This window comes from Octopus sinensis, linkage group LG29, assembly GCF_006345805.1.
Source record: "Octopus sinensis linkage group LG29, ASM634580v1, whole genome shotgun sequence".
Lineage (NCBI taxonomy): Eukaryota > Metazoa > Mollusca > Cephalopoda > Octopoda > Octopodidae > Octopus > Octopus sinensis.
Window position 1 is genome coordinate 15,586,118 of NC_043025.1, and position 7,500 is coordinate 15,593,617.

Sequence of the window (7,500 nt, forward strand, 5' to 3'; positions counted from 1 at the left end):
ATATAAAAATGACTGTTACAGGTCTCTTGAATGTAGACAGAGTTAAACAACAAGACCAACAGGTAAAGCAGACTATTACAGACACACCTGGATAAAGAACATTCAACATAAAAAGGGGAGGAGGTGGTGGCCAGGTATGGCAAGTGGCATGACATCTGTGACCTACCCCCATCCTACCCGACAGTCGAAGTGAGAAGTAGGTGAAGGTCATACCAGAAATATTGTTCCAATATCATTATTGATACTATTATTATTATTATTAAATCAGGTTTGATAAGTCAGGCTCCACCTTGCCAATATTTCTGGTTTGTTAGCATTTTAGACTAATTAATTAATTGTGTGTGAGCGTATGTGCATGCGTGTATGAGAGCCTGCATGTGTGTGTGTGTGTGTGAGAGAAATGGGGAGGGAGAGAAGGAGGAGGAGGAGAGACAGTGACTGAGAAAGGCAGGCAGACAGGCAGAGAGCGTACCTGTGTAAATGTGATGTATATATTTGTGAACACCTGTGCTGGTGAGAGAGAGACAGAGCAGTGTGAATGCAACGTACATCTTTGCAAACACCAGTCTGTCTATGTGCATGTATGTATGTATATATCTATCTATTCCTTTTGTTCTTTTATGTCTTAGTCATATATATATATATATAAACAGGTTTGCCAGTTAGAATGTACGTAATCTGTGTGTGTGTGTGTGTGTGTGTGACTGTATACACATTTATAGATTTATGCATTTACATGTGTCTGTGTGTATTACATATACACACACATACACACAACCATTTCAAATCCACCTTCCCAAGGGTGTGTGCATATATTTTACTTGTTTCATGACTGCAGCCATGCTGGAGCACTGCCATATCTCTCTATATATAAACGGCAAAATGTCTGCGTGTATGTCTTTATACAAATCCACAATTTTTCAATTCGAAGGCTCGCACTTTCTGTGGTCATTCAGAACCGTCCAAGGGTGGTCGTGCACATATTTAGATCTTTACCCAGTCACCACGCAAAGCCATTAAAAAAATCAACAGAAGTGACTTTTTTGTGAATTTTCTATCCAAAACCCAATCAAAATGCCCGAAACTTGATACGCCAATTGAATGGCAGCCAGCTGTATGTGATTGGTCTGAGATTTGGACAGTACTCGGGTGTATGTGTGCATGCACGCAGCTGTATATGCATGCACTAGCACTATGACCCAGCAACGCCGGGTCATAGTGCTAGTATATATATATTTGTGCAGCGATTTCATTGCTGTCAGGCACCTGTTTCAAAGACAGGTGACGCTGATGAACTTAGCCTTTGATTTACAAGTCACTTTTGGATGACCTGCCTGAAGTGATGTTATCTCAACCGACAGCACATAAGGAGTGGAAACAATCAAAATGTATTCCAATGTTGCCAAAAAATGGATGCTAGAATGATTTTGACAACGTTCCCAAATAGGCTTGCTGTCAAGAAATATGATTATTTGCATATAAAATATGTACAAACAGTGTTATTCCATATCGAATAAAACCCAAAATTTATGCAATATGTTATTCCATATTTTTATACCAGAAGAATTATCTAATTTGATGCCATTCCACTTGGAAACAAACTTTTGTAGGTGACCTTAAACTTTTGGAGAGTAGTGGATGTGTGTGTGCGTATATATATTTATTTATGAGGTGGTGAGCTGGCAGAAATGTTAGCACACCGAGCAAAATGCTTAGCGGTATTTCGTCTGTCGTTACGTTCTGAGTTCAAATTCTGCTGAGGTCGACTTTACCTTTCATCCTCTCGGGGTCGATAAATAAAGTACCAGTTTCGCACTGGGTCGATGTAATCGACTTAATCCCTTTGTCTGTCCTTGTTTGTCCCCTTGTGGGTAGTAAAGAAATATATATTTATTTTATTGGCCTACTCGCTTAGCCAGCGGGGTGGCATCATTTGAAGGCTAAAACAATGCAAAGCGCATTGTGACCAGCGATGTGTAGCAACATCTGATAGCCTGGTCGGTCACAGTGATATATATTTATTTATATATATATATGTTTCTTTATTGCCCACAAGGGGCTAAACAGAGGGGACAAACAAGGACAGACAAACGGATTAAGTCGATTACATCGACCCCAGTGCGTAACTGGTACTTAATTTATCGACCCCGAAAGGATGAAAGGCAAAGTCGACCTCGGCGGAATTTGAACTCAGAACGCAACGACAGACGCAATACCGCTAAGCATTTCGCCCGGTGTGCTAACGTTTCTGCCAGCTCGCCGCTTATTTATATATATATATATATACACACACACACACAGAAAGTAGAAGAGAGAGAAAGTGGGTAGAGTATTTTAATAGATAAGAAAAATCAAGACTGACATCTCCAACCACTGGACATGTTTCTACATGTTCACTCTAAAACTGGGGTTCCTATGACCCTTACAGGTGCATAGAAGATTTTGTTAACTGCAATCAAATACTTATGCTTCCTACAATACACAAAATATCTTCATTTCTTTTTATACAATTCCTAATAGAAATATAGTGATTGTGGCCATGCTGGAGCACCGCCTTTAAGATTTATTTTTATATACATTGAATGGCTATAGAGGTCCAGTAGAGTAAAATAGCAATAACAGGGGTCCTCAAGCAAAAAACAGTGAAGGGCCGCTGCTCTAGATAAGCTGTACCCAGCTGGAGCAACAGTGGACATAGCAAACCACCTCATACGTCTCTCATCATCTTATCTAGCTATTTCATAATTAACAAACAGCATTTCTAATGTGTATATGTCATCATCATTGTTTGACCGTGGTCGAGACAATGGAATTTACCATGCTACGCCAGACTTCACAGTCCATCATAGCATTACGGAGGTCCTGTTGCTGGATGCCTGTATCCCTGGAGATTGCATCAGGGTAGGAGAGTGTGCGCCCTCTGGTATTGCGAGTAGATGGCTTCCAGAGGAGAAGAGCAGAAATTGCCTCATTTTCAGCTCTACAACAATGTCCAGCAAACTGGACTCTTCTACCTTTCACAAGAGATGACACAGGTGGTAGTTTCCCATATATTTGCATTTTGGTTGGATGGTGCTTCCACGAGAAATTTTGAGCTCTCATAAGGAGGCGAGTGTAAACATTGGCTTGTAAACAAATGCACTCAGCTCCCTCTGCAGGGTGGTTGGTGTTAGGAAGGGCATTCAGCCATAAAAACCATGCCAAAACAGACAAGTCTGGTGTAGGTTCCTGCCTGGTCAGCTCCTGTCAAACTGTTCAATCCATACCAGCATGGAAGGAAGACATTAAATGATGATGATTATATATATGCCATCATCATCATTTGGCATCTGTTTTCCTGGCATAGGTTACAGGGTTTGACTGGAACTGGTAAGCAGAATTGCACCAGGTTCCAGTCAGATTTTGGTTTGGTTTCTGCAGCTGGATGCCCTCCCTAATGCCAACCACTCAAAGAGTGTAATGGGTGCCTTTTAGGTGTCACTGTCACAGGTGCCTTTTACGGGTCACTGTCACGGGTGCCTTTTACGTGTCACTGGCACAAGTATTTTTACATTTGTCACTGGTCAAAACTATGGTTTCACTTGGCTTGACCGGTCTTCTCAAGCTCAGCAAATCCATAAAGACCTCGATGACTTGTCATTGCCTCCATGAGATCCAATACTCAAAGAGATCCAATGAAGAAGAAAGGGATTAAAAATCCAGGCAGATATCAATAAAGCACTGTGTTATACGAATTTGGTTAACGACATCGAACAACCAGGTACCAATAAATGCAAGTAGAATATACACACAAGGTAATTTCTCAGGTATGACAAATGGATCCAAATATCGTTTAGAAGAATTCTGAGAAATTCAGGGTAACAGACAACAAAGGTACAGATAGAGAAAATCACAGAACACCCCATACCAAGCCAAAAGGTGGGTGGTGGTTCCCTACATTGGTGCTTTTACTATTTAACACTTTGGCATTTAAACTGGCCATTTACGGCCAAAATATTCTCCCTGCTTTAGGTTCAAACTGGTCAGATGTGACCTCTCACACCAGCCCAACACTGGCACTCTAAAAATTAACAGCTACCTCAACAAAATCTCAAAAGTCACAAAATAGTGCAGGATTAATTGAAAACAATGTGAATAAATAAGCGTTCCATTTGACAGAATAATCTAACTGCTAAAGGATTGAATACCCCGATTCTTTTGGATCCTGAAAAATTTTATTATATATCGGGGGTCCCAGATGAACCTACCTCAAGACAGGAGACACAGATGCGGGCAGCGGCATTGAACTCCCTTGTTGACCAAGTGCCACGTATCAGAGGTGGATTCACATATTAGTGTAGCTCATTCAGCGGTGGTGCCCCAGCATGGCCGTGGCCTTCGGGTTAAAACATTTAAAAGGATTTAAGGATTTTTAAGGAGATATATATATATATATATATATATATATATATATATCACGTGATCACGTGACCGACCAGACCATCAGATGTTGTTACACATCGCTGGTCACAATGCATTTGCATTGTTTTAGCCTTCGAATGACGCCACCCCGCTGGCTAAGCGAGCAGGTCAACAGACGAAAGAGTGAAAGAAAGAGTGGTGAAAGAGTACAGCAGGGATCACCACCATCCCTGCCGGAGCCTCGTGGAGCTTTTAGGTGTTTTCGCTCAATAAACACTCACAACACCCGGTCTGGGAATCGAAACCGCGATCCTACGACCGCCCTAACCACTTGGTTGTATGGTAAGAAGCTTGTTTCCCAACTACATGGTTCTGGGTTCAGTCCCACTGTGTGGCACCTTGGGCAAGTGTCTTGTACTATAGACTCAGGCCGACCAAAGCCTTGTGAGTGGGTTTGGTAGATGGAAACTGAAAGAAGCTTGTATGTATTTGTGTGTCTGTGTTTGTCTCCCACCATCACTTGACAACTGATGTTGGTGTTTACATCCCTGTAACTTAGTGGTTCAGCAAAAGAGAACAAGAGAATAAGTACTAGGCTTGCAATGAATAAGTCCTGCGGCTGATTTGTTTGACTAAAAGGCAATGCTCCAGCATGGCTGCAGTCAAATGATTGAAACAAGTAAAAAAGAAAGAGTGTGTGTGTGTGTATATATATATATATAAAGTTAATCCAAACATGAAAACACAAAGAGAAAACACAACAACGCGAGGACGTGGAACAAGTATTGTGTTATTGGACGCTCAGGAAAGAAGGAGGGTTTAACATTTCAAGCGGAGCTCTTCATCAGAAATATAGGAAAAGAAAAGATCCAAAGAAGGGAAGATGGAGGAAAAAAATATCGCCAACGGTACACATGCGGTCACATTTTGAAAATATATATATATATATATATATATATATATATATATAGAGAGAGAGAGAGAGAGAGAGAGAGTAGATACACACATAGACACAAAAATGAATGGTGCAAGGAAGAGGGGTCAACTATTTTAAAGGCTTTTAGTGTTTAGGTTTGTCAACAAAACACTTACCTGATCTGTAAGTATCATGGTTCAAAGAGAGAGACAGGAGATCTAGTTTGGAAGAGATAAAAATATAAGCTGTTAGGAAATTACATATATCATTATCCTTTATATAATACATATACACACATATATATATACACTAAAGAAGGAAAAAAAGTATTAGGCTCAATCTGTTTGGCTGAACCCTTCAAGATGGTGACCCAGCATGGCCACAGTCCAATGATGAAACAAACAAAAGGTAAAAAGTGAATGCTAACCATAGGAAAGACTACTCTAGGATAAACATAGGAAATGGCCATAGGAGTGGCTGTATGGTAGGAAGCTTGCTTCCTAACCACATGGTCCTGGGTTCAGTCCCACTGCATGGCACCTTGCGACAACCAAAGCCTTGTGAGTGGATTTGGTAGAAGGAAAGAAGCCTGTCATGGATGTGTGTCTGTGTGTTCCCCCATTACCGCTTGACAACTAGTGTTGGTGTGTTTACATCCCCATAACTTAGCGGTTCGGCAAACAAGCCCAATAGAGTAAGTACCAGGCTTAAAAAATAAGTACTGGTGTTGATTCATTCGACTAAAAATTCAAGGTAGTGCCCCAGCATGGTCGCAGTCCAATGACTGAAACAAGTAAAAGATAAAAGATGAGGAATATTGGTGGGGGCATTCTCATCGAGACTTTTAGCAAGTGTAAGCAATAACAGACCTGACATAGTTATTGAGGACAAGAGAGAGAGAGGTCAGCTGCTGTGTAGATGTTAACATCACATCTGAAATCAGTGAGGAGAAGAAGGTTTATGGGCAACTGCTTGCAAGTCTGCAGTCTATTTACCTTCATTATAAATTCATCTACACATACACACACATATAAACACAAATACACATATACACACATAAAAAACACTAACATACACATAGGCATACACATACACATTGATATACACACGAAATTACATGGTTGCAAAATGAACTTCTTAACATGACTGTACTTGACACACACACACACACACACACACACACGTGTGTGTATAATTCTGCAATACATAACACATCTCTATAATAACATACCATAATGAAGACATCATAATTAACAGATGTCTGTTGTTTAAGCATCAGAAACTGCAATTTACATCTGGGAAAAATGCCTTAAAAGACATAAATAAATAAATAAATGTGCCCTTTTAAAGCCTAGCCAGGCTCATGGGCCCGGTTTCCCGGTTTCTATGGTGTATGTGTTCCCCAGCTGGACGGGACGCCAGTCCATCGCAGCGTTACTCATTTTTGCCAGCTGAGTGGACTGGAGCAACGTGAAATGAAGTGTTTTGCTCAAGAACACAACGCGTCGCCCGGTCCCGGAATCGAAACCACAATCTTACGATTATGGTGCTGACACCTTAAACACTGAGCCACGTGCCTCCACTTTTAAAAGACATACCATTAAAAAATGCAATATACTTCAGAGTTAATCCACTTTCATGATCACTTTTGGTTTGCCTAGTTCCAAAATATATTATGATTTTCTAACACTATACCCCTTTAAAGGGATTTTTCCCTGAATGGGAAACAGCAGCCTCTAAGTCAACATCATCGGTAACCACTGATCCACAGGGTTTATGTCGGAGTTATCCCAGTTTCCTGAGTTACCTTCTCCTAGAAGGATGCCCTAACAAAGGCTCCCAATGGTTTAACCGCGCAATCGGGTATTCAGTCCGATTATTTCTATACAGCCTTAAGACATTTATTGGATGGTTGTTGACTCTCAAGAGTTCCTCTGCCCTTTGACAGGTTTTGTTTTTCATCCCGCAGGTTGTCCAATAAACACCCTCCTCACCAAGCAAGCTTGGTGGGGTTGCCAGTTTAGTCGCTGATGACCCGACCATGCAACAGGTTGTACTGGGTTAAATGTTACAAGTAGCACTCAAAAGTGACCCGACATAACATATATATCATCATCATCGTTTAACGTCTGCTTTCCATGCTAGCATGGGTTGGATGGTTCAACTGGGGTCCGGGGAACCAG

General features: G+C 41.0%; 1 protein-coding gene across 3 annotated transcripts in view; it reads right to left on the reverse strand.

Moving 5' to 3' along the window:
* The window catches only part of LOC115226186 (cytospin-A), a 193,900-nt gene that overhangs the window by 123,808 nt on the left and 62,592 nt on the right, over positions 1 to 7,500 (reverse strand). For 2 of the 3 annotated variants that reach the window (XM_029797190.2, XM_029797192.2), the window contains exon 3: positions 5,494 to 5,535. The exons of the other annotated variant lie outside the window; for it this stretch is intronic. The gene's annotated coding sequence lies outside the window, so the exon portion shown is untranslated. The remainder of the gene's footprint in view (positions 1 to 5,493; positions 5,536 to 7,500) is intronic. 3 annotated transcript variants of the gene reach the window in all.